Source organism: Salarias fasciatus, chromosome 7 (assembly GCF_902148845.1).
Source record: "Salarias fasciatus chromosome 7, fSalaFa1.1, whole genome shotgun sequence".
In the NCBI taxonomy this organism is placed as follows: domain Eukaryota; kingdom Metazoa; phylum Chordata; class Actinopteri; order Blenniiformes; family Blenniidae; genus Salarias; species Salarias fasciatus.
Window position 1 is genome coordinate 465,269 of NC_043751.1, and position 27,596 is coordinate 492,864.

The 27,596-nt window shown below is 54.2% G+C and overlaps 1 pseudogene; it reads right to left on the bottom strand.

Moving 5' to 3' along the window:
* LOC115391740 (kinesin-like protein KIF21A) lies at window positions 1–27,422 on the bottom strand (annotated as a pseudogene).
* Window positions 27,423–27,596: the final 174 nt, after the last annotated feature.

Genomic DNA, 27,596 nt, shown 5'->3' on the forward strand with positions numbered 1-27,596 from the left:
GGCCCGCTACCAACCCATCAGCTCTGAAACCTTCTCAACGTTCACATGGAACACAAACCTTCGCCTCTGGCTCAGGGTGTGACTACAGAAAGAGTCATTAGCATTAGCAACACTTTCAACTAGCTCTGATCGGTAAGACTTCAAGCTCTGGACAGGGGACGTGTGTGTGGGGTCAGGGGTCAAAGTGCAGGGCGAGCAGCGTCACAGGAAGCCTTCATGTACTGGAAACCTCGTCCACATTGTCCCCCGTCTCGTAGGTGCCGTCCAGGCCGCCACGCGCTCGCCAGATCTTCACCGTGCGGTCGCTGCAGGCACAAGAACACACCGGGGGATTTCAACAAGCTGCTGTTTCTGCTGTGTTCTCTGAGTTAGAAAGGAGCTCGCAGCTCCAGATGTGCAGCAGTCAGCAGGTCGACACGGAAACCCGACGGCGTGCCGGACTCACTCTGAGGCGGTGAACAGAAGGCTGCTGTTGGCCGAAATGCTGTTGATGGGGCTCTCGTGACCCTTCAGCTCTCCCAGGGAGCCCAGCGACTCGGTGTGCCACAGCTTGAGCACCCCGGCCCTGCAGCCGCTCAGCAGGGCCGGAGAGCCGGGCACGACGCCCAGAGCGCAGACCCAGTCCCGGTGAGCGTTGGGGACTTGCTGGTGGATCAGAGAACACCGGACAGTCAGAACACCTGAGAGAGGAATGACCCAAACACCCAGCGCCTCCGGGTGGCCTCACTGAGAGCAGGTCGTCACTACGACCCAGGAGAACTGCAATCAATATAACACACACACACACACACACACACACCCCTACCTGCAGCAGGTCTCTGCGGTCCAGGTCCCACTTCTTGATGCCATTGTCTCGGGAGCCGCTGAAGAAGATGTCCCCCTGGATCACCAGCGACTCGATGCCGTCGTAATGCGGCGGCTCAAAGTTGTGAGAGGGGCCGATGCTGCCGACGGACCCTTCAGCCACGTCGAAGAGCTGCGGGAGGGGGGGGTGGGGGGGGGGGGGGGGGGGGGGGGGGGGGGGGCAGGGAGCTGGATCAGTCCTGGCACAGAGGAAGTGTGGCACCGCCCCGCCTCTCCAGACCCACCTTGATGTAGTGGTCCTTGGAGCCGGTGATCACCAGGTCCTGGCTGTTCCCGGACCGATCCACAGTCAGACACATGACGGGACCCAGGTGGCCGGTCAGCTTCCCAGTGGACGCAAACCTGGAGGACATAAAAGCCCTGGCGTGATCCAACTTTCTGCCCACCTCACAACGAGGGGAAAGAGGCGTTTATTTAAAGAGTTATTGAAAACATTTTTCTGGACTGCGGCCTGTCCAGGTTTCAGCGAACAGCAGAGTGAAGGACGGACGTCTGTCCCCCTCACCTCCTCAGGTCCCACACTCTGACCGAGTTCCCCGCCGCGGCGTACAGCACCGAGCCGGCCGGGTTCACGCAGATCTGGTTGATCTGGTTCTCCCCTGCAGGGATGGTGACGGTCCGGCCGGCGCTGGAGGAGCAGGCGTCGCCCGGCTGCACCTGGCCGGACGACCTGCGACGAGACCAGAGACTCAGCTCACTCCAGACGCTCAGCCGAGTGTGGCGGCGGCAGACTCACGTCAGCGTCCGGATGCACTTGGCCGAGTCGCGGATGTCCCACACTTTGATGGAGGACGTGGAGACGGTGAAGACCAGGCTGGAGCTGTAGCGTACCGACACCACGTTGTTGGGGTGACCGGCCAGGGACATTATCTCCTGCCCCGTCACCAGGTTCCACACCTTACAGGTCCGATCTGCAGGACACGGAACCGCCGCACGTCAGAGGACAGCGTCCCCAGCGAGGCACTGCTGAACTCAACCCGGACCAGGCATTCACAGCGACGTCGACGCGTCAGAGGGGTTCGTTTTAACCAGCCTGAATGAATCCGCAGGGCTGATGACGCGACGGCGAGGAGGCTGCAGGCGCTCACCTTTAGATCCGGTGAACAGGAGGTCATCAGTGCAGTCCACACACAGAACCGCTTTACTGTGGCCCTCCGCCACGTGGACGCACTGCAGCGGCGCCAAGCGGCTGCTCTTGGTGGATGGCACCGGGTTAATGACCCCCCTGGAACACACACACACACACACACACACACACGCACACACTCATCACAGGGGGCAGGGGGCCAGCACTGATGTAACGGTGTGTAATCAGAGCGAGGAGGCGAAGGCAGAGATCACACTGAGACATGCGCCGTGTGCAGCTGATTAACACGATGCCGCCGGTCGGAACAGAAGAAGAAGAAGAACCAGATCACCCCGGCTGTGGAGAGGAAACCAGAGCAGGGAGCAAGAACCACCAAGACGACGGCGAGACTGGCTGCGTTCAGCCACGTCACGGTCAGTGTGACCATCAGAGCATCAAGACAGAGAGGACAGGAGGACAGGGGGACAGGAGGACAGGGGGACAGGAGGACAGGTGGAGGACCAGAGGAGTTAATGTCAAATAGTTAATATGGTTACATACGGCAGAGGACTGAGGAGGATTAAACACCGCACTTCCTGCACTGATACATAATCAATGATGATACCATGTGTTCCACTGGCAGGCCGCGCACACACACACACACGCACACTCTGGCAGTGTGTGTGTGTGTGTGTGTGTGTGTGTGTGTGTGTGTGTGTGTGTGTGTGTGTGGTGTGTGTGTGGTGTGTGTGTGTGTGTGTGTGTGTGGTAAAATATAAAACACCAGGGCAAAGTCAGCAAAAATAAACTCTGCTGTGTTCCATTTATCAATTCATTTTGCAAAAAAACATCTATGAAGGTCTGAGCAGTGGAATGACAGTGAGGAGAATCTTCTGACTGAAGTTGCCGAGGTTGTCGTCTCTACTGCCGTTTGTTCTCGTCACAGACCTGCAGCGCCCGTCGGCTCTCTGACGGTCCTTTACTGGGGAAACGGAGCCGCAGCTGCAGGATTTGCTGATACTGGCATTTTCATTAAAAACTTATTGCTTTTGTTCAGGGAGCAGTTTCCCTCCATGAAGCAGTATTTTATCCTAATTTAGGCTGTTTCAGTTGAACCGGAGCTGTCAGGAGCCGCAGCAGTTCTCCTATGAGGACCACAACGTCACATTCTGCTGCAGACAGCAAATAGAAGCCTGCAGCTCCATCTTAAGTTTGTAGAAGTTATTTCAACATTCTGCCCCCCCCCCCAAAAAAAACATGTTTACCCAATCAGATTTTGAGTTTGTTACAAACAATAAAATAGACAAAGTGATTAGACTGCTAAAAACATACAAATCTGATGACTCAGCAGTTACAAACTGCAATAAAATGCTGCTCAATTTCATGAATAAGCCCAAGTTTTCGTAGGAAAGTGAAAATAAATATAAACTTCTTTACGAGCCGTTTTGTCTCCATTCTTGAAGGTCAAACATGTTTCGTGGCTCCAGGTGAAATTCAGCAGAAATGAAGCAGCTCTCTCAAATGATTCACTGCAAAGCCGCTACAGAGTGCCTCCTCCCGCCGACTGACAGCATGTTAGAGAGTGTGTGTGTGTGTGTGTGTGTGTGTGTGTGCGTGCGCGTGTGCGTGTGTGTGTGTGTGTGTGTGTGTGTGTGTGTGTGTGTGTGTGTGGTTCTCAGGACCCGTTTACACGACATCGAAAACCAGTGAAACCGGTGAAAAGTCTTTCGTCACGTTTTGTGACCGTTTCCATGACAACGGTGCTCGGACCCACCGCCACTCCTTTTACAACGGTTCCAGAGGAGGAACTTGTCTCTGAAGGTCTCGAGCGCTGCTCCTGCACATGCGCTCCACCGCCAGGGTAAACGCTCCGTCCATGTGGGAGCGACAAACATGGCGGCCTCCAGAGTGGCGGGACCGGGCCGGCCGACTCTACTGGTCTGTCAGTGTCAGGACTGGACTAAAATAAGATAAAAAATATCACCTGATGGTGCCGACGTGGGTCACCTCTATCTGCTCGCTCATTCTGTAAGTCCAGCTGGCGTTTCCAGACGTGGACGTCACCCGGAGACTACAGTCGGCCTTTTCAGATTTGGACGTCACACAGACTACAGTCGGTCTTTCCAGATGTTGTCGTCACACTGAGCCTCTACGTGACTTCCCTGTAACCACGTCCAGTGGGAAGCACCGTCTCAAAACTTGTGAAAAGTAAACTGCGATCCACAGTGAGCCAGAACAGTCTGACGGTCACTGAGAAAGATCAGTTCAGAAAAACGGACTTCAGAGCCTCAAAGACTTCACCGCCCAGAGAAGACGGAAGCGCCAACAGCGCCGCCTCATGGCCCGATGCGCCGACTGCATGCTTTCCAGTGCTCCTGCCGTTGCCGTGTAAAGGGAGATCTTGTTCAGAACGTTGCTGTGTGAGCGTCAAGTCTTTCTGAAACAGAGGAGGCGTGGTCACTCGGGACGCCGTCGTGTTCACGGGCCTCAGCCGGCTCACATGCATCCACACAGCGAGCGTCCACCGTGAGGGAAACGTGCCAACAGGAGGCTCCGCTGCTCCCCGTCTGGGACAACGTGTTACTGACAGTGTGGCTGAGGAGAGCAGGTGAGGAGGAGAGAGGAGGAGCCGAGGCGTTCTCGGTCAGAACCAAGCCGAGTCAAGAACCAGAGAGGGGTCACCGCAGGTCACCAGCATGACAGGAGATTCAGATTAGGTGAGCAGGAGAGAGAGAAGCATGACTTCAGATTCAGAGTACAACTTGGCAGGTCAAAGGTCACGGACCCAGAGCGCCGCCCTCATGCTTCAGGAAGCAGGACACCCAGAGGAGGAGGATTAGTAACCGGAGGCAGGCTGGCCCGGAGCAAGCTCTTACTGTTTCATCTCCTTGACCTTTGCCTTGTCGGCCGCCGCCTTGTCAAAGGTCTTCCTGCGAGAGAGCGGCGAAGGCTCGGGAACTCGCCTCTCCACGGCCGGCGACGTTCTGGAGCCGGCACTGAGCGTTCGGTTCAATCAAGTTACCCAAACACAGTACACAAACATATTAACAAAACAAAGAAAGAAAGAAAAGAAGCAGAACAGAACATGAAGGCACAGTGGAAGCCTGCAGGACGGCCGGAGCTGGTACCTGGCGCGTCTGTCCCACACGGCCGGACGGTGGCAGAGCTCAGCTCCACTAAGCTGCAGTCACCCAAAAATACCTCTCTACCCAGTCTGCAGAGGGGTCGGGGTCAGCTCCAGCATTTACCAGACAATATAGCAACGCTTCAGTCTGATCATACCGCTCTGTACCAGCAGAGGGCGCAGTGACAAGAAACACCCACCCCACAGGACTGGCCTGGAGCGCGGTGGGGGGGTGAAGCCATGATCAGTGTTGGTCGGTCGCTGTCTGGACTTACATGCTGCCCATTTTGGAGGAGAAGCCCGGAGACAGAGCCGAGAAGTCCCTGACCGGCAGGTCGGGGTCTGCAGGGTCCACCAGGGAGTCCAGAGGCAGCAGCGAGAAGTCTGCAGGCGGCCCGTCGGCGGGGGGGTCGCTGTGGGCGTACAGCAGCTCCATCTGGGTGGTGGTCCTCCGACGGGCCTGTGGGGGGGGGCGCACGCACACACAGTCACTACGCATGACGCCTCCAGCTCCGCGGGGCGGTTCGTTCCTGACGTTACCTTGCTCCTGGTTTTGGTCTCGCCGCAGATTTTCATAAGGTCTGAAGTCAAAGAGCTGCGAGAAACACAACGTCTCTTTAGTGTGAGAACAAACTACAGAGTGACAACAGCCCCCCCACCTTACCCCCCTTCCCCACCCCCCACTCCATACAGGTACTCACCCGCCCTCCGCCGAGGGGCTCTGGGCCGACTCGTCACTGCTGCTGTCGTCCATGTTTTCTGTCAGGACACATCAGACGGTCCGTCAGCGAGAGGAAGACACTCAGACCGTTACTGCTGACACATTCAACTTTTCAACGTCTCTGTCGAGGCTGAGCCCAGCATGGGTCTGAGGAGGAGATGGGGGAAGCAGATGAGGCAGCTTCATGCTGTTTATCCACGGAGAAGCTCCCCAGGAGGTGGTTAGGGAGAGGGGGAGGAGGAGGAGGAGGAGGAGGAGGAGGAGGTATGGAGGTGCATGGGTGGGATTAGTCCATCTCCTCCTGATGGGGTCAGCTGACCTACAGAGGTGTCCGACAAAGCTAAGACATCCATGTTGTTCCTGTGGAGGGGTTAGCAGGTGCTGAAGCATGGAGGGGGAGGGGGGGGGTCAGCCAACAGATGGAGGAAGCTGGACTTCGCCTCATGCACCTGCTTGTTAGGGCTCCGTTAGTCGTCTCAGGAGGGGTCATGCATCCGTTACACAGGTTAGAGGCTGAAAGGAGCTGCACTCACCTGCGGGCGGACGGCCCAGCTCTGCAGAGCAGCGGGGAACCACACACAAGAACACAACCAAAGAAACATGGGGGAAACACAAACAAAAAGCATGGCTCAAATCAAAAACACGGCCCCCAAAAACACTGGAAACAAAATCAGTTACGACTGAAAGGAGCCGGCTGCAGACTGCAGACAGGAGCTGGACCCGGCTCCGCTCGGACCCGGACTTTAGCTCCAGAAACCGGATCCGAGCGAGAGAACTTCAGGGTTTAGCGAAACCAGCTTCTCCTCAGCAGAAGGCAGCAGGCTGGAGCGCCAACATGCAGCGGAGTGGGGACCCGGCCCGAAGTCCGGAACGCTCCGTCTCCGAGGGCCAGAGGGCGAGAGCGCACTGCTGAAGCTCTACCGTCGCACAGCTGCTGTCTCTCTGGCCTGGAGGACGGACTGCCGCAGCTACACAGAACACGTCCTTCAGGAAGCAGCATCAGGCCCTCTGCAGGATCTATGGACAGTGTGTGTCACACACACTCAGCCGCAGCAGTGAAACAGGACTGTGTGACGCTGAGGGGCCTTCAGTCAGCGGACGGGGCCAGGCTGGCGCAGGCCGGGGTTATGTCAGGTTCTGGCAGGTTCTGGCAGGTTCTGACAGGTTCTGACAGGTTCTGGAGGGGTTCTGGCGGGGTTCTGACGGGGCTCCGTACCTTGCAGAGCGTTCCCCAGCAGGGCGTCCAGCTCGGGGTTGAACTCGGCTTTCTCCTTCAGCATGTGGAACAGCAGCTGGTTCTGGGTGGCGCTGGTGATCTCCGTCTGCTTGAGCCGGCCCTCCATCACCTTCACCTGGGACTCCTTCTGAGCCGCCTGCAGACCCTGAACCAGCCACACACACGTCACACACACACACACACACACGTCAGCTGATCCTGATCCTGCAGGAAGCAGCTGAACCTGATCAGGAGCGTCTAAACCTCAGGGCCGGCCCGGCTTCACCTTGTTGATGGCCATGGACATGAAGTGGTCCAGCAGGAAGCGAGCCTCAGCCAGAGTGCAGGAGCCGATCACAGCAGAGACGTCCACCGTGTCTCCTTCCTCCTGGACCAGAGAACGGGAAACAGTCAATCCTCCTTGTGGAAGACGACCCCCTGACCCTCAGACCTGCCGACCCCCGGACCCCCCGGCCCGGCCCAGACCTTGGTTTCCTCCATCTGCATGATGTTGGCCTGGCAGTCGGCGATGCTGTCGTTGATGTAGTCGATGTTGGCCGTCAGAGCGTCCACCTCCTCGTTGAGGGGGGGCAGCGCCCCGTCGGCCTCGGGCCCCTCCCTGACCAGCCGGTCCCTCTTCCTCACCACCTTCTCCCGCCGCTTGGTCAGCTCCTCCCGTTGCTGAGAGGACGGAGACAAGACATGAAGGCCGAGACGTCCAGAAACCATGGAGCAGAGTGAGGGTAGATCAGACCCAGGAACCCAGGGTCACAGGGTCACAGGGTCACAGGGTCAGACTGTCTGACCCAGCTGGACCCGGCCCAGCCGGACCCGACCCCGCCCCGCTGTACCTTGAGGAGGCGGTTCATGTCGGCCTCCATGTTGGAGATGGTCATCCTCTGCATGATGACGTCTGAAACGCGCCGCTCCAGAGACTGCCATTTGTTCCGAGCGATCCTGGTGGAGTACACACCTCCAGTGCGCTGGTAAGAGGACCTACACACACACACACACACGTAACCATGACGATATTAACCTTTCTTTATTCAACACTGGCCTTTAACAGTCAATTAACGGTCTCTTTTCTATCTTTGGAGCCACTTTTCCTGATCTGTCCTCACACTCACACACTCACTCACTCACACACACACTCACACTCACACACACACACACACCGGGAGCCGTTGGGGGTGGAGCTGCTGGAGTACAGGCGTCCGGACGGGGGGCGGTGGGGGTCCTGCACCGGCTCTGGAAGATTGACCTTCCTGATCACCTTTCCGGAGGTCGGCCTGACCTGCCTCCTCAGAGCCGTCACCTGTGGGAGGGGGAGGGGGTGAGTGTGAGTGTGAGTGTGAGTGTGAGTGTGAGTGTGTGTGTGTGTGTGTGTGTGTGTGTGTGTGTGTGTGTGTGTGTGTGTCCTCACCTCCTCGGTCTTCCTCCTCAGGATGAGCTCCTGCTGTCTCTTCTGCGCCTCCAGCAGCTTGAGCTGGTGCTGCGGGGGAATCGGAGCAGAGGCTCAGCGGGAGGACGGACGTCCAGAGTGATGGACGGACGTCCAGAGTGATGGACGGACGTCCAGAGTGATGGACGGCGTCTCCAGAGTGATGGACGGTGTCTCCACTCACCTCCTGCTTCCGCTGGTCCTTCTTCAGCGAGGCGATCTCTCTGTTCCGGCGCGACTCGTTCATCCTGTTCTTCTCCTGCTGCTCCTTCATCTGCTTCATCAGGCGGACCTGCAGCACGGCACGCGTCTCACTCCACCGTCTCACTCCAGCGTCTCACCCCAGCGTCCCTCGCCCCTCCGGCTCGGGGGGGGGAAACCCCGCTCACCTTGGTCTTCTTCATCTCGGCCACGTCGGCCTGCAGCTTCCTGAGCTGCTTCTCGTACTGCGACTGGTTCCTCAGCAGGCGGGCGTGCTCCTTCTGGGCCGCCTGCAGCTTCTGCAGCTCCTTGTTCATGACGCTCAGCTTCTTCTCGTACTCCGCCTTGATCTTCCGGGCCTTGTCCTCCGTGCCGGTCTCCACCGAGCCTGCGGACGACCGGGACGCCGCGTGAGGCGTGAAAATATCATCTTCTCAATCTGAGCATCTCTGAATAGTAGGACATTCAAAATCCAGTGAGAATTTTTGGAATCTTACTCATGTTGTGCAGCACGCGGTCCCTCTCCAGCTGCGTGTCCCGGATCTTCACCTGCAGCATCATCAGCTTCTGCTCGTACTGCTGCTTCAGCGTCTGCAGCCGCCGCTGGCTGTTCTCCAGCTCGTCGATCAGCTTCTGCTTGATGGCGATCTCGCAGGTGATGTTGGCCAGGTCGGCCTGGAAGTTTTCTGTCTCACACACACACACACACACACACACACAGTTCAGGCAGGACCCCTGGACCTGACTTTGCGTCCTGAATGTGAACGGACTGCGGTTCTTCGCCTGTCGCTCTGACCGACACGCTGCTGCAGAACGAACGCGCTAATCAGACGACTCTCACCTTCAAGGCTCTTCTGATCACATGATAATGCAGGAAATGACTGTACATGAAGGCAGCAGCAGAGTGAAGAGCGCCACCTGCTGGACAACCTGCCGACATTCTTTAAAGACGGCGAGGAGCTTCAAAGTGTCTCACACCTTTCTCATCGGACTCGGAGTCCGAGTCCTCGGAGCTCTCCTCCACGTCCATCTCTTCCTCCTCGTCTTCCTCCTCCTCTTCGTCACGGTCGCTGCCCTCATGGGCGTCCTGCAGCACACACACACACTCTCAGGTGAGCACCCAGCGTGTGTCCGTCATGCGATGAGACGGCAGCGTCGGCTCCACCTCCGTGTCCTCGCCGGCCCGCTCCATCAGCTCCTTCTCCTGCTCGTTGTCAGGAACGTCTTCTTTGCTGGAGCTGAAAGATTCAGAGGAAACCGACTCAGAGCCCCGAGCAGCCGCTCCTCGCCACGTCTGAGAAACACAGTGTGACGGGGGCCGAGGTGACGAGAAGGCGTCTTCACAGGTCCATGACAGCCCGCTGCACCCGGCCCGACCAGCCCGCTGCACGCCATCCCATAAGAAAGTGCAGCGAGTTGACCCGTGTTGCAGCGAGTTGTGATCCTAAACCGGCCCACTATAAAACCCAGTAGCTCCACAGGGCGGACTGGACCGAGTGACCCCCCCCCCCCTTCTGAAAAAGTGCCCATTAAAAAAGGCGACTCAAAGGTCAAATAAAGGTCACTGTTTGACACCGAGGACTTTGAGTCTGGAGCGTCTCTCTGTTCCTGCTCCGTCGTCCATCAGAGCGTGGACGGTCTTTCTCACATCCACTCAGACGGACCGGACCTCGACCACGGCTGTCACGGCTGCCTGCTCCCATGATGCTTTGCCTTCTCTGTGCTTGATCATGAACCGATGTCAGCTTTGATAATGGGCACCGTTTCACGTCAGAGGCCTGGACGTACAGTGTGTCTCAGAATACCGGCAGCCTGCTTCAGGTTCTTTACAGATCCTGGGACCTGAATGTTCAAGACCAGCGAGGAACTTGACTTTCATAAAATCTCTTTTCGTTTCTTTTTGATAAGTTTTCCTCCTTGGTCCAGGACGTGTTGTCGTTCACGTCTCCTCTCTTCAAATCAGAGAAGGGACAGTGTTTGTGTGTTATCTGGGTTGTGTGTATTCTGAGACAGGCTGTGTGTGGACACTGTGTCAGCTCAACTCTGAAGAGCCGGTTTGTTAAACACACTGTGGAACAAAAGAATCCGGGCGCTCAAAGGAGAACTGAAAACAAACCAGTGGCGTTAAAAAGAATGCTGCAAATGAAAAAAACAATGTGAAGCTGTTGGATAAATCAACTTTATCCAATCACAGAGGGTCAGGAAGTGAACGTCCGGTGAGTGGAGCGAGAGGAAGAGGAGACCCTCGACACGTCTCCTCTGCCTCCAGCAGCTGACAGAGCCGTGATGGCGAGGCGGATGGAGGCGGCTGCAGGAATGCCTCCGGGAAAACTTAAAAAGACAAGCGGATGAAGAAGGAGGGAGCCGCCGGGACCCACCTGGCCTCCTCCCCCTCCTCCCGGTTCCCGCTCCTCCAGCAGCAGCTGCAGTCTTCAGAGCGGCGGGCGAGGAAGAAGCAGAGAACGGTGAGAGGGGTGACGGTGACGCCCGGCTCCGAGCCGCTCTCACCCAGCGACAGGCTAACAGAGCTAGCACTAGCATTAGCACGGCCTCTGAGGGGGAAACACCATGGAGCTAACGCCTCCGTGAATCCACACTGAGAGGAAACGCTCCAGGACACAGAATGCTTCTGTTTCCTCTCAAGTCCTGACATTTCATTCAATTTACGCTTTTCCAGGAAGTACGAGACTCCGGCGATCTGTGGTTATTTAACCTTTATCAGTGTGTCGTCTGGTCAGACTGAACTGACCCCTGGTTAAGTCTTCAACCAGCCGGCAGGAAGCAGTGCAGCTCAGTCAGCTCTGAGCTGGACGTCTGGAACCACAGCAGCAGTGCATTGTGGGTTATGAACCGATCCGTGTGTCTGTACAGAATCACCTCTGCTGCTCATCCTAATGCCTCGGCTTTAATACAGAGCACATTTACAACTGAACTGGATCCGTCTTAAACACCTCTTGTTTAAGTGAATGAGGGTGAAACATCCATTATTCATGAGTTCATAATGTGTGTGTGTGTGTGTGTGTGTGTGTGTGTGTTGACTCTCAGGTGATCAATGAAAACACTCAACAGGCATCAGAGCGTCGATGTGACTCCAGGCTGAAGGAAAGCTGAAGTGAAATATTAAAACGGCCGCATTACCTTTTCTTCTTCTTCTTCTCGCGCTTCTTCAGCTTCTCCAGGTCCTTCTTGGCCAGCCTCGATGATGTCGGACGTCTCCTTCTCGGGGGCCAGCAGCGAGGAGCCGAAGGGGCCGGGCCCCCCGTAGAAGGCCTGGCGGCTGGAGGCCCGGGACAGGTTCTTCCTCAGGTTCTCATTGACGGCCTCGCTCTCCAGCAGCTTGGCTCTGAGGGGAGAACGCAGCTGCAGCACATCTGTCCAGGCCCGGGGACCAGGTCCAGGGACCGGGTCCAGGGACCAGCCCAGGGACCGGGTCCAGGGACCGGGTCCAGGGACCGGGTCCAGGGACCAGCCCAGGGACCGGGTCCAGGGACCGGGTCCAGGAATATACCGACTAAATAAACTCTAAATTATAGCTGGGCCGTTAACGGCGATAACGTGCTGCGTTATCGCGAGAGTCTTATCGCGCGAGAACCAAAAATGTCGCTGTTAATCTATCTGTCCTGAGCTCCGAGCCCGAGAGTCACACCACGCTCCAGCTGTGCGTCAAAAAAAACAAAAAAAAACACACACGAGCTTTTAACGGTGAAACACGGTCCATTCCTCATTGTTTGCCATATGGAACTCGGCCGAATTATCAGAAAAATCAGGAGGAAAAGGCTGGTATGAGGCACGAACTGAAATAACAAGCGCAAATATGAAGAAAATGAAAGTGAAACTTAATCGCGTGTTTTGTCGGGTGTGTTTGCGGCAGCTGGGCGTTTTTCTGGTGCTGAAAACACACAAAGTAAAGTACAGTTCCCTTCAACACACAATCTGGCTTAATAAAGGTCAGTATGAGGCAAATTCGGTTGTGACTGATTTAGGCTGTCTTGGAGATAGAAAGAAGTTTGAGGAAGTGAGTGATCATAAGAAACTTCTATTTTTCATCTGCTCTGTTATTGGTGGTGTGTGTGTGTGTGTGTGTGTGTGTGTGTGTGTTGGGAGGCAATCTGGTAAAGACTTGGTATTTTGCCATTATAAATCATATTTGATGAAATTGTAAAGTTATTTATGCAACACACACACATTTTGAATGGAATCGGCAGACTTCAAATGAGCCATTTTAATCGCGATTAACTCCAGGATTGGGGTGCAATTAATCGATATTAAAAAAATGTAATCGTTGCCCATAGGGCTGAACGATATATCGTTATCATATCGATATCGGCATATGAATATTCAGGACATTAGTTTCTCAAAATCAACGATATCCAGATTTCCCCTGCTCGCCCTGCGTGTCAGCTCCATGCACAGGTCAGGCCAGCCAATCACAAACCTTTACTGGTTGACAGCTGATGGCAGAGGGCGGCTGCAGCGAGTTCTCATAAATAAAACTGTATTTTTTTACATCCTTTTGTATTATGATGTTTTTATTTTTCTGAAAAATGCTTAACTTTCACTGAATCCATTGTAATATATCGTATCGATATCGAGATATCTGGCATGGATATCGAGACATGACATTTTGCCCATATCGTTCAGCCCTGGTTGCCCAGCTCTAATCTAAATGTTGTAATTTGCTAATCAGATCTGATGAGAAGTAAAGAAAAGAGACAAAGTGGCAGGAGACGGACACAGAGAAGATGTTTACCGAAGGTCTTCGATTTCTTTGATGTAACCCTGAATCATGTTTCCGATTTCCCTCGCTGCCCTCCTTCACCCTGGGAAACCACCACAGATTCCACACGGGGATCAGCGAGACGCCCAAAAACCAAGACTGAGCACAGGAACCAGCCTGTAGGGGCCCGCCTGGCTGTGACCCCAGCGTGACCCCAGCCTGACCCCTCACCTGCCCGGGCCAGGTCCTGCCTGGCCTGCTCGCTGAGCAGCTGGGTGAGCCGGGCCCGCTGGGCGTCGATGGTCTCCTGCATGGCCTTCACCCTCACCCTCAGGTTGCTGTTCTCCGTCTGCAGCATGGCGTTCTCGTGGAACATGTCGCTGAAGCTCTCCACGCCGTCCTCGCCGGCCAGACGCTTCCCCTGCAGAACAGGTGGGGGGAGAGACACGGTTCCTCACCGGGCTCTCGAGCTGCCTCCGTCACGAAGCCCCGCCCACTGCGCCGCTCACCGTCTTGTACTCCATCAGCTCCATCTGCAGACGGGCGATCTCCGTCCGCAGCGCGCTGATCTGCTGGCTGGCCTTGTCCTGGTTCACCATCACCTTGTTCTTGATGTTCCGCGCCCGGTTGGCGTACTTCAGCGTGTTGAGCGTCTCCATGAAGTCGCGATCCGACGGGCTGATGCAGGCGATCATCACAGTTTGGCTGAGAGGAGGCAGAGGAGAGTGGGTCCGGTTCAGTGTCGACCGCAGCAGACCCTGCCGGACCCTGCCGGACCCGGCCGGACCCGGCCGGACCTCAGGGCCAGCGGTCTGCGGGGCGGCTGGACTCCACCCACCTGTTCCCTCCCAGCGAGTCCTGCAGCAGTCGGGTGAGCTTGGAGTCTCGGTAAGGCACGTGAGACGCCCGCTTGCTCCGGTCGCCCAGAGCGCTGATTACATTCCCCAGAGCCAGCTGAGAGACACACAGAGAACCAGCAGTAGTGGGGAGGGAGGGGTTCCACCCAGAGACCACCTCATCGAATCAGGACCCTCAGCTCCAGAGAAACTTTCACTTTCAGCTCGTTGCTTTGAAACATTGAGAAATGTGGATTAACCAACGCTGCACCGCCTTAAACTCAAGAAACTCAACGAATGAGGACCTGGTGGTTTTTCTCACGTGTTTATCTGACTGATTAAAACCTACATTTCTCAACTGCATTTCAAATAGCTCCACAAAACGACCTGGGCTCTGGTTCTGCCAGCTGCAGACTCTGGTGGTGAAACCGGCTGCGGCTCGGGTATCGGTGCAGTACAGGGTTCCGCCACCAGGTGGCAGCACGTCCCCGCGCTGCGTCTCACCAGGCCGCAGTTGATGGAGATCCCCTCTTTGGCTCGGTCGCCCGTCGCTCCGGTTCTCTTCAGCCTCTCGGAACCGGCCAGATCCACGAAGTGGAACTTTGCTGTCAGCGTCTCGTACTCGTCCATCTCGGAGTTTCCGTTGGAGACCCTGTTGTCGGCGTCGTCTTCCTGCTGAGGGGACGAGACGCGGACAGTGTGAGCGAGTGTTTGTGGACCGGGCGGAGCCGCAGACCGGCAGACCGGCAGACCGGCACTCACACTGTCGGAGGCACAGACTCGGACTTGGCACAGGTGGATGGTGAAGATGGCGTGGGACCGGGAGCTCTGCACGTTCATCTGGGGTGCTGGCCGTGGTGCGCGACAGAGCCCCCACCTTCAGGCACTGCATCATCTGGACAGGGGGGCAGAGGCCGTCAGGGGGGGGCAGAGGGGGGGGGGCAGAGGCCGTCAGGGGGCGGGGGGCGGGGGGGGTGGTCCGCGGCCGGATCGTCCGCCGGGTCTCACCTCGGCCTCGGAGGACACGGTCCGCGTGGTCACGCCCACCGTGTAGATCCCGCCGCTGGCGTCCTCGTGGATCTTGATGTGGGATTTCTGCTTCATGTCTCGCGCGGTGTCGAACAGGTCCAGGACCTCCTCGTTATAAAGCTGCAGAACAGGGACTTTTAGGAAAACAGCTCTTTCCTTTCTGATTACTGTGAGGAAGCTTTTTATATCATGAGTGTAAAAAAAATCTCATTAACACTTCATATATGATACTCAGAATTTCTCATTTTAACATTTTTAAATGATTCATCTGTCAACCTACAACTCGGGTCCATATAAATGGATTTTTTCCCTTTAAATAAAGACTACTTTTTTAGATTTTCCCATTTTTCAGATTTTTTTTTAGATTTTCCCAAACTTAATCACAATTGAGTTGCATTTTTTTAAATAGTGTTGTTTTGCATCTGAAGGCAGTTTTCAGTCCATGATGTGAACCATCAGCTCAACAGCTGAATTTAAAGTCACTGTTGAAGCTTCAGCACAGAGACTTCCTGCAGCCGCTGATTCTCACCAGAACATCTTGATCGGAACAGAGAATTTCCGTTTTCACTGTGTTGGATTGTCTTTCAAAATAAAATGCCATGTAGACCAGCTTAATACAACATCTCTGTTAAAAATACAGTTTTCAAACTGAAAAAAGCCCAAAGCCTAATTATGTGGTTAATCACCATTAAAAAAATAATCTTCAGCCATCCCTACATTATTAATCATAATTAATGCTTTTAACTCTGACAGCCTGAAAAAATACAACAAAATAAAAGTCCCTATACTTCAGCTGGAGAGAAACATGAAAAAACTGCTTCAGGTTGAGAGAAAAAAAAACCAAATCAAAATGTCCCTGTGATCTGCTTTCAAAGTCCAGCTCTGTTACCGTCGAGGCTTTTATTTTGTTAACAAATGCATGCTGTCTCTCTGAGCTGCTGAGTGTCTCCTCTGTTTCACACTGACTCTTACTTCTCTCATGATCAGATTTATTGATCACATGCTTCAGTACGACCCTGCTCAGAATCTATGATCAGATAAATCTCAATTTCAACTGGCTCTGCTTACAGTGGACAGGCAAGTCGTCTCACATGTCCACGCCTACAAGCCACAAGCTGCTTTATTTCCAGTTAGAACATCTAAAATACTGTCAGGCAGGAACCACAGGAGCTGCACTGAGCAGTGGGGTTTCTGCGTGAAGCTCAGGTGTGTGTGTGTGTAGGATCAGTGGTCTGTGTGTGTGTGGGTGTGTCTGTGTGTTTCCACCTCCAGGAACTGGGCGTTGATCTTGAACTCGGGCGGCGGGCGGCCCTGCTCCTGGGCGGCCTGCCGCCGCTCCTCGATGCCCCTGAAGAGGTGGTGCACGGCTCGGGGGATGATGCCCAGCTCCTGCTCCGAGATGTTGACGTCGAAGCCGGTGCCCATGGTGTACGTCTTCCCTGAGCCCGTCTGGAGGCGGAGACATTCGCACCCGCAAAACTAGTCAGGCCTCAGCTCTGAAGCAGCGGCGTTCCGGTAGACGTGGACATGTGAGACGACTTGCCTGTCCGTAAGCGAAGACGGTGGCGTTGTAGCCCTGGAAGCAGCCCTCGATCAGCTTCTGGGTGCAGGAGTCGTAGATGGCGTCCTGCTGGGAGTCCATGTCGAACACGTAGTCGTAGGTGAAGGCCTTGTCTTTGCCCAGGATGACCTGCGGCTCTCCGGGCATCACGTACGTGCAGATGTGGCATCCCTCGATCTTCTCCCGGGCCAGCTGGGGGCGAATCCTGCACACAGCCCACGGTCCCCGCCTCATTACTAACATCAGCACCATTCTGCTGCATCTGCTGCACTGAGAAGCTTCTTCAGGTCTTTTATTTTGAAGGTGCTGCTGCTCACATCGGTCACTTCCACTCTCACACTGATGGGAAAAACTACAGAGAGATGATGAAACAACATCAGCTGTTGAAATAACCAACAGTCTGAAGTCTAAGATAACAGAACTCTGAGAGGAAGGCGAACCAAACGCCAGTCCTGGTCTGGAGGACGATCACCTCGCCGCTCGGTCACAGCGGGCTTCCAGTTTGAATGAGTTTATTCTGAATTAAATTTACTCTGTCGAGTTTTCATGAGAAAAAAAGATTAAAACCGCTTCAACTCTGGGGATGAAGCGTTCTGATTGGACAGGGGGGCGTGACGTGCTGACGTCTACAGGAAGTAAACTGAGCCCGGCGTCGGCATTTTTCTCTCTTCCTCCATTACCTGTGATGCTACAGTCTTCATAAGGTCATGCACCCATTAATTCACTCTTTTTTCATGATATCCATTTCTTCCAAGGCTCACGTGAAGTATATTCAAGAACTCCTGCTGCGAGCCGCCATCTTGGAATATTGCGTCATCACGAGCAGAATAAAGCTGGAACAGAAGCTTTTTACAGAATGTTGAATTTAGACATAAATCCGCTGTCAAATGCAAACAAACTGGCCACTTCATTAATAAAGATATATATATATAAGTATTTCAGTTGGAGTTTGGTGTTTACATGGTCATTTTAAAACAGTTTAATTCAGAGTTAAAGAGGAGCTAAAAGTCTCATGTGAGCCCATCGATCTGCTGCGTTAAGATTAGTGAAGTACAGGAACCAAGTGTGAGGAAATCCACCTGGTAGAGGAGAGACATCTGATGACACCAGTCCAGACGGCAACATGAGGCTGTGGTGAGAGTGTCTCGTTTTAACCTTAAAATCCACTGAGACGTGTGTGTGTGTGTGTGTGTGTGTGTGTTGTGTGTGTGTTGTGTGTGTGTGTGTGTGTGTGTGGTGTGTGTGTGTGTGTGTGTGTTGATATGATGTGACGGATCAACAGGGAGACTTCGGAGTGACCTTCACAAACTGAACCAGCTGGTCTGCGACCTGAATGACCCCTCCTCTGGCTCGGTCTCAGTCAGGCAGACTCTGGACAGCGGGGACCGGGACGCTCCAGGACTGTCCCAGGACTGTCCCAGGCCAGCTCCATGCTGCTCCGCCGCCGCCCCACCGCCGCTCTGGATGAATCCTGCTCCTGTCTGCAGCTCAGAAACAGGCCTGAGGAGAAGCACCTGCCAGCGGTCTGTTCCGGCACACAGAGCCTCATTGTTCCGGCGCTGCAGAGGGAACAATGGCAGCGAGCCACAGAGCGGCCATTGTGAGGTCCGAGGGACCGGACCGGCACCCGTCTGTGGAGGGCCGCTGCGACCTGCACACCAATCAGAGGGCAGCATTCACCACTTCACAGCGAGTCCGCTGAGGACGAGTCCATGTGAAATGAGGCTTCAGGCCCAGAGAGCTGCTGCTTCCTCTACGGTCTGCTGGATCTGATCCACAGACTGAAGCCGAACGCAACAAGCTGAGCAGAAGGAGCACAAAGTCCTCCTGCAGGAGACCAGGTCCAGGAATCCAGAGTCGACCCGGCCCACATTAGAACCCTGCAGAGACTCCATTATGAACTATAGGATGTGCCGTTTAATGTTTGATGTTTATTGGACATGTTTGCTTGACGCGAGAACCATCAACCATCGACGGTTTACAGAGTGAAGATCTCAGTGATGAGGTGTAAACGAGCAGACCGGGTCCAGGTCTGGCCGGGGGAGCTGCTGTAGCCAGCAGGACTGCAGCGCTCCACCCAGAGTCATGTGACCGACCCGGGCTGCCAGGACAAGCTTTAAATTGAATACACGCTGCAGGTCCCATGCTAAATGCTACATGCTAAATGCTAACCTCCATAGCTCCTTCTAAAAATCTACACTTCTCCAGCTTTTCTGATGCACTTGCAGAAGAATGAGATCGCACTGAGAAAGTCAATGAGCTCCCAAGTCAAATCTAGGCTCTTGAACTAATTGCAGGTTTATCTGGTGAGAAGTCTCATCCCTGCTGGAGCCACGGGGAGGATCTGCGCTCCAGACCATTTAACGCGGCGACGGCGGTGTAATCCCTGGTCTCCTGTCTCGCTCGCGGCACTTTCACACTGAGGGACCAGACGGTTTTTCCCCAATTTGCTCCACTTCTCCTGGTTTTAGACTCTGCGGCTCCTCTGCTCATCCTGCTACACGTTATCATGGCTACTCTTCACCCGAGAGTGGTGCAAACGACCGTAAACTGACACTGTGTGAAGGAGGGCTGGAGTGTCACCGGAGCAGCAGAGGTCATGGGTCAGGGGTCAAAGGTCACAAAGGACCTGCAGCAGTTGCCGCTTAGAGATGTGCCGATGCATCGTGAGACGTTACGAATCGATACAAACATGAATGAAATGAAGCGGCGGACGTGCGGTGGAGCCGTCGCTCTGCAGGCTGGATCTGGTTCAGACTCGCGGCCTCACCCGGGACGCGCTGGGCGTGCCGCCGCCGTCTAACGTGTGGAGACGCTCCACAACCCGTCAGGCCAGAATCCAGAGACACAAACACTAATTGATTGGCTCTGCGGCTCTTTGCTGTCAGTCAGATTAGTGCGGCTGACTGACAGAGTCCTGAAGCGGAGAACGATCCGGCTGCTGCTCCAACCAGGCCGACGTCGTCAGATCAGCTGGAGTTCAGCACAGCACGTCTGAGGAGGACCACAAGGTCCGGTCCAGGTGGTGTTCACCGGATATCAGTCTCACTGTGCTGGGTGAGTTCTTCCTTTGGAGTACCAGATCACTGAGCCGCGCCACACACAGCTGGAAACAAGGCTTTAACGCGAAGCTGCACTTCATGCAGCAACAACATGATGTGTGTTTATGGAAAAGAATAATCTGGGGCCCAGGACAGAACCCTGTGGTACACCACACCTACGAGCAGCACGTGAAAACTGTTCACACTGTTCACATCAGTGAGGCCTGAAGCCTGTTCAGGAGCAGAAACACTGATGCAGCACAAGAAAACTGTTCAGGAGCTCAGAGAGTGCAGCGCAGGATGAATCCTCAGTGAGCAATGGACAAGAAGAGACAGAGAGACAGAGACAGAGACAGAGAGACAGAGACAGAGAGACAGAGACACAGAGAGACAGAGACACAGACAGAGACAGAGGGCAGCTCCAGCCAGCAGCAGACGTCTGATAAACCTCCGTCGACTGTGCGTGACAGGACGGAGGCGGTCTCCATGGCGACCACACTAATGGATGCAGAGAATTAAAGCGCTAATCCGATCCCGGCGAGACGTCCGGCGCTCTGTGCCACTGAAACGTCTCTCCAGCTGCGGGCCACGCTCGCCACGCCACGGCGGGGGGCGGAGCCAACATCAGGGGGCATTTAAACAAGACGAGACGCTCAGCCAACGACGCTTCACTGTTTGTAGTGAAATGATGACAGATATCTGCACAGAGCAGGAACAGATCAGCTCACTGCGTCAGTCTTTCAGGGAAAATGAGGAAATAAAGCACATTAAATAAAGCTGTCAGGTCAGGTTTAATGACGACAGCTGTTTAAAAGTCCCTGGTTTTTAACATCATTCCCGTCTCTAAATGTAAAACACAGTATAGGAACCATGACTGACGTGAGAGAGCTTATCCTACTGCTTTCTCCCGTCACACGATGAGAACTCACGTTTTAAAAAGCTCCACATTCACAAAGTCTGCAGGAAGAAAGAGCTCCGGCCTCAGAGTCCGTGAGTCGAACTGAAGCCTCCAGAGGCCAGGAACTCACCATCAAGCTTCTTAAACAATAAAAGCCGTCAGGTGGCACTGAACAACGTCTCCTGGTGAAACTGCTCCAAAAACAAACCTTTTACTTTGGAAATAACTCAGTTTAATGTCTGACATGAAGAAGAAATAAAGAGCTGAAGAACTCATGGAACCAGTCCATAAACCGTTGTAAACATTCTGAAGCGGACGTCATTTCAACCTCTGGCCCTTCGTCACTTCCCTCTGCAGCAGAGAGACGCGCTGGTTCAACGCCTCGCAGCGTTTCAGAGGATTCCAGGGAGGCCGTGAGGAGCCGGCGTGGTGAAAAGGTTCGATCAGACGGGAGTTCAGGGACGACACTAATAAACCTGACGCGTTTCTGAAGCCGCCGTCTTTTCATAGCGTGATGCACTTTTATTTGTGGACACGTCAGTGTGACCTGAAGCCTTTTCAGGAGTGGAAACACTGATGCTCTGTCACACACACACACACACACACACACACACACACACACACGGCATTGCTGCTGCCTGCTGATGACACTCCGTCACACAGCGTGATGCTGAACTCTGCAGGTGAGCTTCACAGGACACGCCGCCACACCTGCAGGACATTTACAGTCAGCTCAGAGCTGGACAGAGGCGCACAGGGAGAACATGCAGACCGCACAGAGGGGTCCGGCCCAGACCTGGACCCAGTAGGAACACGTGGACCGCCTGAGTCACAGCGGAAATAAAAGACGCTGACTCGGCGTGGAATCACATGGATCTTTTGTGCTGTGGAGGCATGAATAAGGCGGCGGCGGCTGAACATGCTAACAGAGCTATTTGCGAGGCGGCGCTGGCAGTTTGACGGCAGAAGTTCGGTTACGTTCATCCTATTTGCAGGCCGGCTCCACATTTAGACCTGGTCCGTTTTAGCCGAGGCCTTAACTGGACACAGGACAGGCAGGAGCATCTACCGCTGGAGCAGCAGCAGGAGAGAAACCCGCCGGCGACACACAGCTCACACGACAGCAAACACACGCCGGAGGGCGTGGCGTGCACCAAGCCGGGATATAATTAAACCCGCTTCCGTCTGAGAGCAGAACGGAGACGCAGGCGGCAGAAATGCGTCCTTCCTGCAGGAAAAGCCGGCCTGTGCTGCAGACGGCTCTGCAGAGGGGCAGAAATGTGCTGACTCCGCAGATAAAGATAACCCAGGTCTTCCAGCAATGCTGCGCCCGGCCGGCCGGCGCTCTATTTCTGGACCAGCGGAGTTTAAATGCAGGCTGCGTTCCGAATAATCTCAGAGAGAAAGAGGTCAGCAGCCAAACACTCAAAGCTTTCTGGGTGACATCCTCAATCCCTCTTTGGATCGATTCACATCTGCAACTGGAAGCAATCCTCAAACACTTCAGTGGAATTTATCCTGGAATAGCTAAAGAAAGACAAATGAAGACAATCTTCAAAGTAACGTTTCACTTTACTATTTTTCACAATAAAACGAGTCCATCTTTAATAACACAGCACTTCTCACACTAAAAGGCAGCTTGTGTGTTAAAATGTCTACCGATGGTGAAACTTCTCCCTCACTGGACGCAGTAGTGTGAGAATAATGAATCTAATGCTGCATTTTATTGTGATGAACTTTCTACAGACACATGCAGGAGCCATTTTCACGACAGAGTGAAAGGTGGATTGGACGCGTCTTCATGTGTGATAATGTTATGATTGTAACATGAAGTGGAAATACTACTCAAACAGGAGGAGTGTGTGTCTGTTTCATTGTTAAACTAAATGGAACTTCTCACATCACACCTTATAATAATGTTCAAATTATGGGTTAATTAGAGACGTGATTAAATTACAATAATGAGACTTCATCCTTTCTGTGTGAGTGAATCATGTTTCACAGTTTATGGGCAAATTAAATTTGTTGTTTAATTTGATATCGTGACTAAATATCTCAAAATATTGTGATTTCATTTTGAAATGTTCAACAGGAAACCTGCAGCACCTCTGCATCAGGACCAACAAATGGCCCATAGACAGTTTGGAAAGTCCTGATGGTCTGAGGAATCTGTTGATGGATTTCAGAATGTGGAGAAAGAACCATGAAAACATGGATCTACCCTGCTGGTATCAGTTCAGCAGCTGCTGCGGCGATCGTGTGGAGAAGATGTTCTTCTTCTTCATATCTGAGCAGGTTTAAACGCCACAGTCTGGCTGAGAAGAACGTCCAGATCTGTGCTAACGAGGCGTACCTAATAAAGTGACGAGTGAATATGGACCGATACAGAAAAGCAGAGAGCATGAGAAGCATCTTCTGTTCTACGGCAGTGCTGAAGCCTGAAGCGTTGCTTCCCCCCTGCGTTTGCACCGGTCCATCCAGCTCGGAGTTCTGCTTCCCCGTGGGAGCAAACTGCAGCTTTTCTCTGAACGCTGGAGGGTTTGAGGGTCGCAGTGTGGGAGCGGCTCGGTTCTCAGGACTGTGGGTCAGTGGTTCAGGCCTGACACAGCAGCTTGGCTCAGTGCTTGTGAACAATGCGCCGTGTCTGGAGAGGGTTTAGGGCCCAGCGGGGCCTTTGTGTTTGCCCGTCGCTGCTGCCACGGGCAACGAGGGCGCAGCTCAGAGCCCTGCTCCGGGACGTTTCCCACTCTCAGCTCCCAGACCCGACACAGGCGCCGTCCTTCCAGCTGCTCGTGAACGTGGAAGACCGTCGGCCGCCGTCTCTCCGGGAGCGGCTCATCCAGCTCATTAGCCGACAGAACATATCTGCTCCCGATCACAGGGCTCTTTTAACAGGATTGCTCTCCGGCCTGCGAGCTCCAACCTGAGGACTCAGACTGTCACACCAGCTGCTGCATGCCGTTGCATGTCATTACGCTAAAGTGCGCCAGTAATTTGAGCCTTAAGAGGTTTAGGGACCCATTTAATTTCATTATAGTCATTGTCCTGCCCTCCTGCTGGGCATCGGAATCAACAGGCCCCGTTTCATTTTGATCATTACCATCATCACATTTCTCAGTGATTAATCAGCTTGGAAACTGTTTTCGCTCTGGAGAAAGATCAGATACACCCACAGCCACTGCTGCTCGCGCTCTGATCCACCGTGAAAACAGGGATGGTGCACTCACTCCCAGTTTGTCGCAGGGATAATCACCCGAACGGGCAGGTTGAACAGGTCCTGAGCTCAGCTGAGGCCCGCCCTCCACGAGCACCTCACCTCCAATGTCAACTGTTTGGAGCAGACTGGATCTGGAAGCTGTGCACCGGTCGCTCGGTCCATGCAAAGGCAAACACGCTGCATGCTGAAAGCACATGTTTGGAGCTGTGTTTACATTCAAGTCTGAAAGAACCGGACGACCCCTGTTGGGATAAGCCAGAGTTTTAAACCGATTAAAGGAATCCCAAGTGGACCGCTCAAAGTCTTAAAACAAGTGCTTCAGGTAGAACACAATCTGGGATTGAAAGACAGATTTATGGATTAAAATGCTTTCCATGCCCTATATGCAGAGGAGTGCATGTTTACCAGAAGGATTTGGGGATTGAAGGTTGAGGGTTCGTTCAGGATCTGGAACACTGTATGGTTTGATCTGTCCATGGGAACTTGTGACCTTTTAAAGCTAATATGAAAACAAACTATATGTACATTTTTAAGTCTGAACAGTGAGATCTGTGTGCTGCTAATTCATTTAGCATTAGAAACTATCTTGCTTAGAGTAACTCAAACAACCGGCTACTGCAACAAAAGTATTTCCCCTTCTGGTCCCTGGCTAACACCCGGCTAACACCGGGCTGCCACCCGGCTAACACCAGGCTAACACCTGGCTAACACCAGGCTAACACCTGGCTAAACACCTGGCTGCCACCCGGCTAACACCAGGCTATCATCAGGCTGCCACCTGGCCAACACCTGGCCAACACCAGGCTAACACCCGGCTAACCCCGGGCTGCCACCCGGCAACACCAGGCTAACACCCGGCTAACACCGGGCTAAACACCAGGCTGCCACCAGGCTAACACCCAGCTAACACCAGGCTATCATCGGGCTGCCACCTGGCTGCCAGCTGGCCAACACCAGGCTAACACCCGGCTAACACCCGGCTAACACCCGGCTAACACCCGGCTAACACCCGGCTAACACCAGGCAAACACCCGGCTAACACCAGGCTAACACCCGGCTAACACCCGGCTAACACCAGGCAAACACCCGGCAAACACCCGGCAAACACCCGGCAAACACCCGGCAAACACCCGGCTAACACCGGGCTAACACTGGGCTACCACCGGGCTAACACCGGGCTAACACCGGGCTAACACTGGGCTACCACCGGGCTAACACCGGGCTAACACCGGGGTAACACCACGCTGCCACCGGGCTAACACCAGGCTGTCACCCGGAGCCCAGTAACCCTTGACTGATACTTACCCTGATAACACTCGGCAGACACTCTGCTTGCACACAACAAGTTAACATGTGCTTAACACTCGGACAACACCTGCCTGACATCTAGTTAACACCTGATTAGCACCTGGCTAGCACCCGCCTGACACCCGCCTGACACCTTAACACTTGACTAGCACCTGGCTAACACCTGGCTTACACACAGCTGACACCCGGTCAACACTGAATCAACACACGGGTAACCAGCAACCAGCAGCTGAGGCCCTCCCCTCCAGGCGAGGAGGCCAGACATGATGGGACGTCCTGCTGTACATGTGAGCTGCAGGGTGTCTTCAGATGTGCTGTGGACTGATTAACCCGGTCTAGATAAACGGTTTAGACCTTGTAAAGTGGTCACAGCACAACGCAGCAGAAGGTCTGTGTCGCCAGCGTAAACCTTAATCACAGCTCTGCTTTTACGGGCCTCATCGGACCTCACTGGGAAAGATTAAGAGCCTCTTTGTGGATACAAATAACTGGTTCGACGGAGTGAAATGTAGGGCGCTAAAATCAGAGCAGTAATTCTAGCCCCTGGAGCCACAACGCAAAAACATCCAGCGCTCGCTGTCAAACACACTCTGAACACGTGGTGATTCTCTAACGCCCCACAGCTCCCTCCACACGGCAGGTCCTGATGCTCAATTCTGATTTCCTTCTGAGATCCGGTTTCTTTGCGTGATCGATCACACCACATGTTGAATGCGACCTCCATCAGACGGCAGCGTGAGCGTGATACGACCAGACGGTGACCGTTACCGGGAGCGCACCGTTTGGACACCACACAGTCAGGGTGTCCGGATCCATGTTCAAGCGGTTGTGCAATTTAGAGAAAGTGATTAAGGAAAGAAGGAGATTGGGAAAAAGAGCATTTCTTCCTACGTGCCGCTTCCTCCGGCGCAGATTCGTGAAGTCAGTCCCTCGTCACTGACCTGACCATTCAGACCGCGGCCATCTTGAAAGATATCAGATACCGGTCCGATTTGGCACCACGTACGATCGAGGCCTGGAGTGAAAAAACTGAATCGCAAAGTCCACACGGCCCCGAAACAGACGGGATAAGGGTCACTGTGAGCAGAACTGGGTCGTACTGAGTTTTGAACATGAACGTCAAGTGAAATCCAGAAGGACATGAGGAACAGGTCGGTTCGGACTGATTTCCTTCAGGTCCTGAAGAGTCAAAAAAAAGGCTGAAAAATCACACTAATCCTGTCAGAGTGTCGATATTAGACATCGCTGAATCATTCACAGCTGCTCTTCTTCCATCCATCTGGTTTAAAACAACTTGAGTGGGAAAACTGTCTTTCTTCTGGAGCAGGCCACAGGACCACAGCTTAACTCCACATAGAAATGTTTGCATGTTGATTTGAAATAGAGACATAATAATAGTGGTTTTTACTTAATTGTCTCTTCATTTTCATATTTCCTATTTGTACAGATGCTTCGTCTTTAGGGTGAGTTTTCCTTTCCTGTATGTGTACAGCTCAACAGCCCAGGCCTCAGCCTGAGCCCTCCAGGTCCAGGACCACCACAGAGACCAGGACCAGGGACCAGTCTGGGACCAGACAGCAGGACATGACGGCATCAGTGATGGACAAAGACACCAAGTCCCCCTCACTGCACCAGCTGGGAGGGAGTGGCCTGCTCCACACACCACACCACACCACACACACACACACACACACACACACACACACACACACACAGTGACTGTTCCAGACTGACAGGACTGAAGAGCTGTGCTGTCAGAGCAGCTCCTCTTTCATTGATCAGCTGTCCTTCTGCAGGATGCTGACCACCACCCCACCACTGGGCCACTGCATGCGCCATCAGAGTGTGTGTGTGTGTGTGTGTGTGTGTGTGTGTGTGTGTGTGTGTGTGTGAAGCATTTTCACGTTTCGCTGCTCACAGAAGCAGCTCTGTCAGTCAGGCCAAGACACCTGCTCACCTGCAGTGTGTGTGTGTGCGCGCCTCGCGCGCGTGCGTGTGTGAGTGAATCAGCAGATGCTGCAGCCCGCAGGTGCGCGCGGGCCGCTGCGGGATGGAGACTCACCTGAGCGCCACCCGGACGGAGCTCTCGTCCTGCCCCGTCGTCATGATGCCTCCTCGATGCGGACAAAGAGCCGAAGCGAACCGGCGGCGTGTCCGCCGCTCGTGCCGCGGACCCGCGGGGGAAACGCTGCGCCGCTCCGGAGCGCCTCAGCTCCAGCTGCGCGCGGACATCTCCGGTCGATCAGTGCGGCGCGGCGCCGGGCGGAGGCCGAGCATGACACCCGGCCCGGAGGAACGCTCTGCCCGCTGCACGCCTCGACACCGGCCGGAGGATGGAGCTCCGGACCCAGCGCGC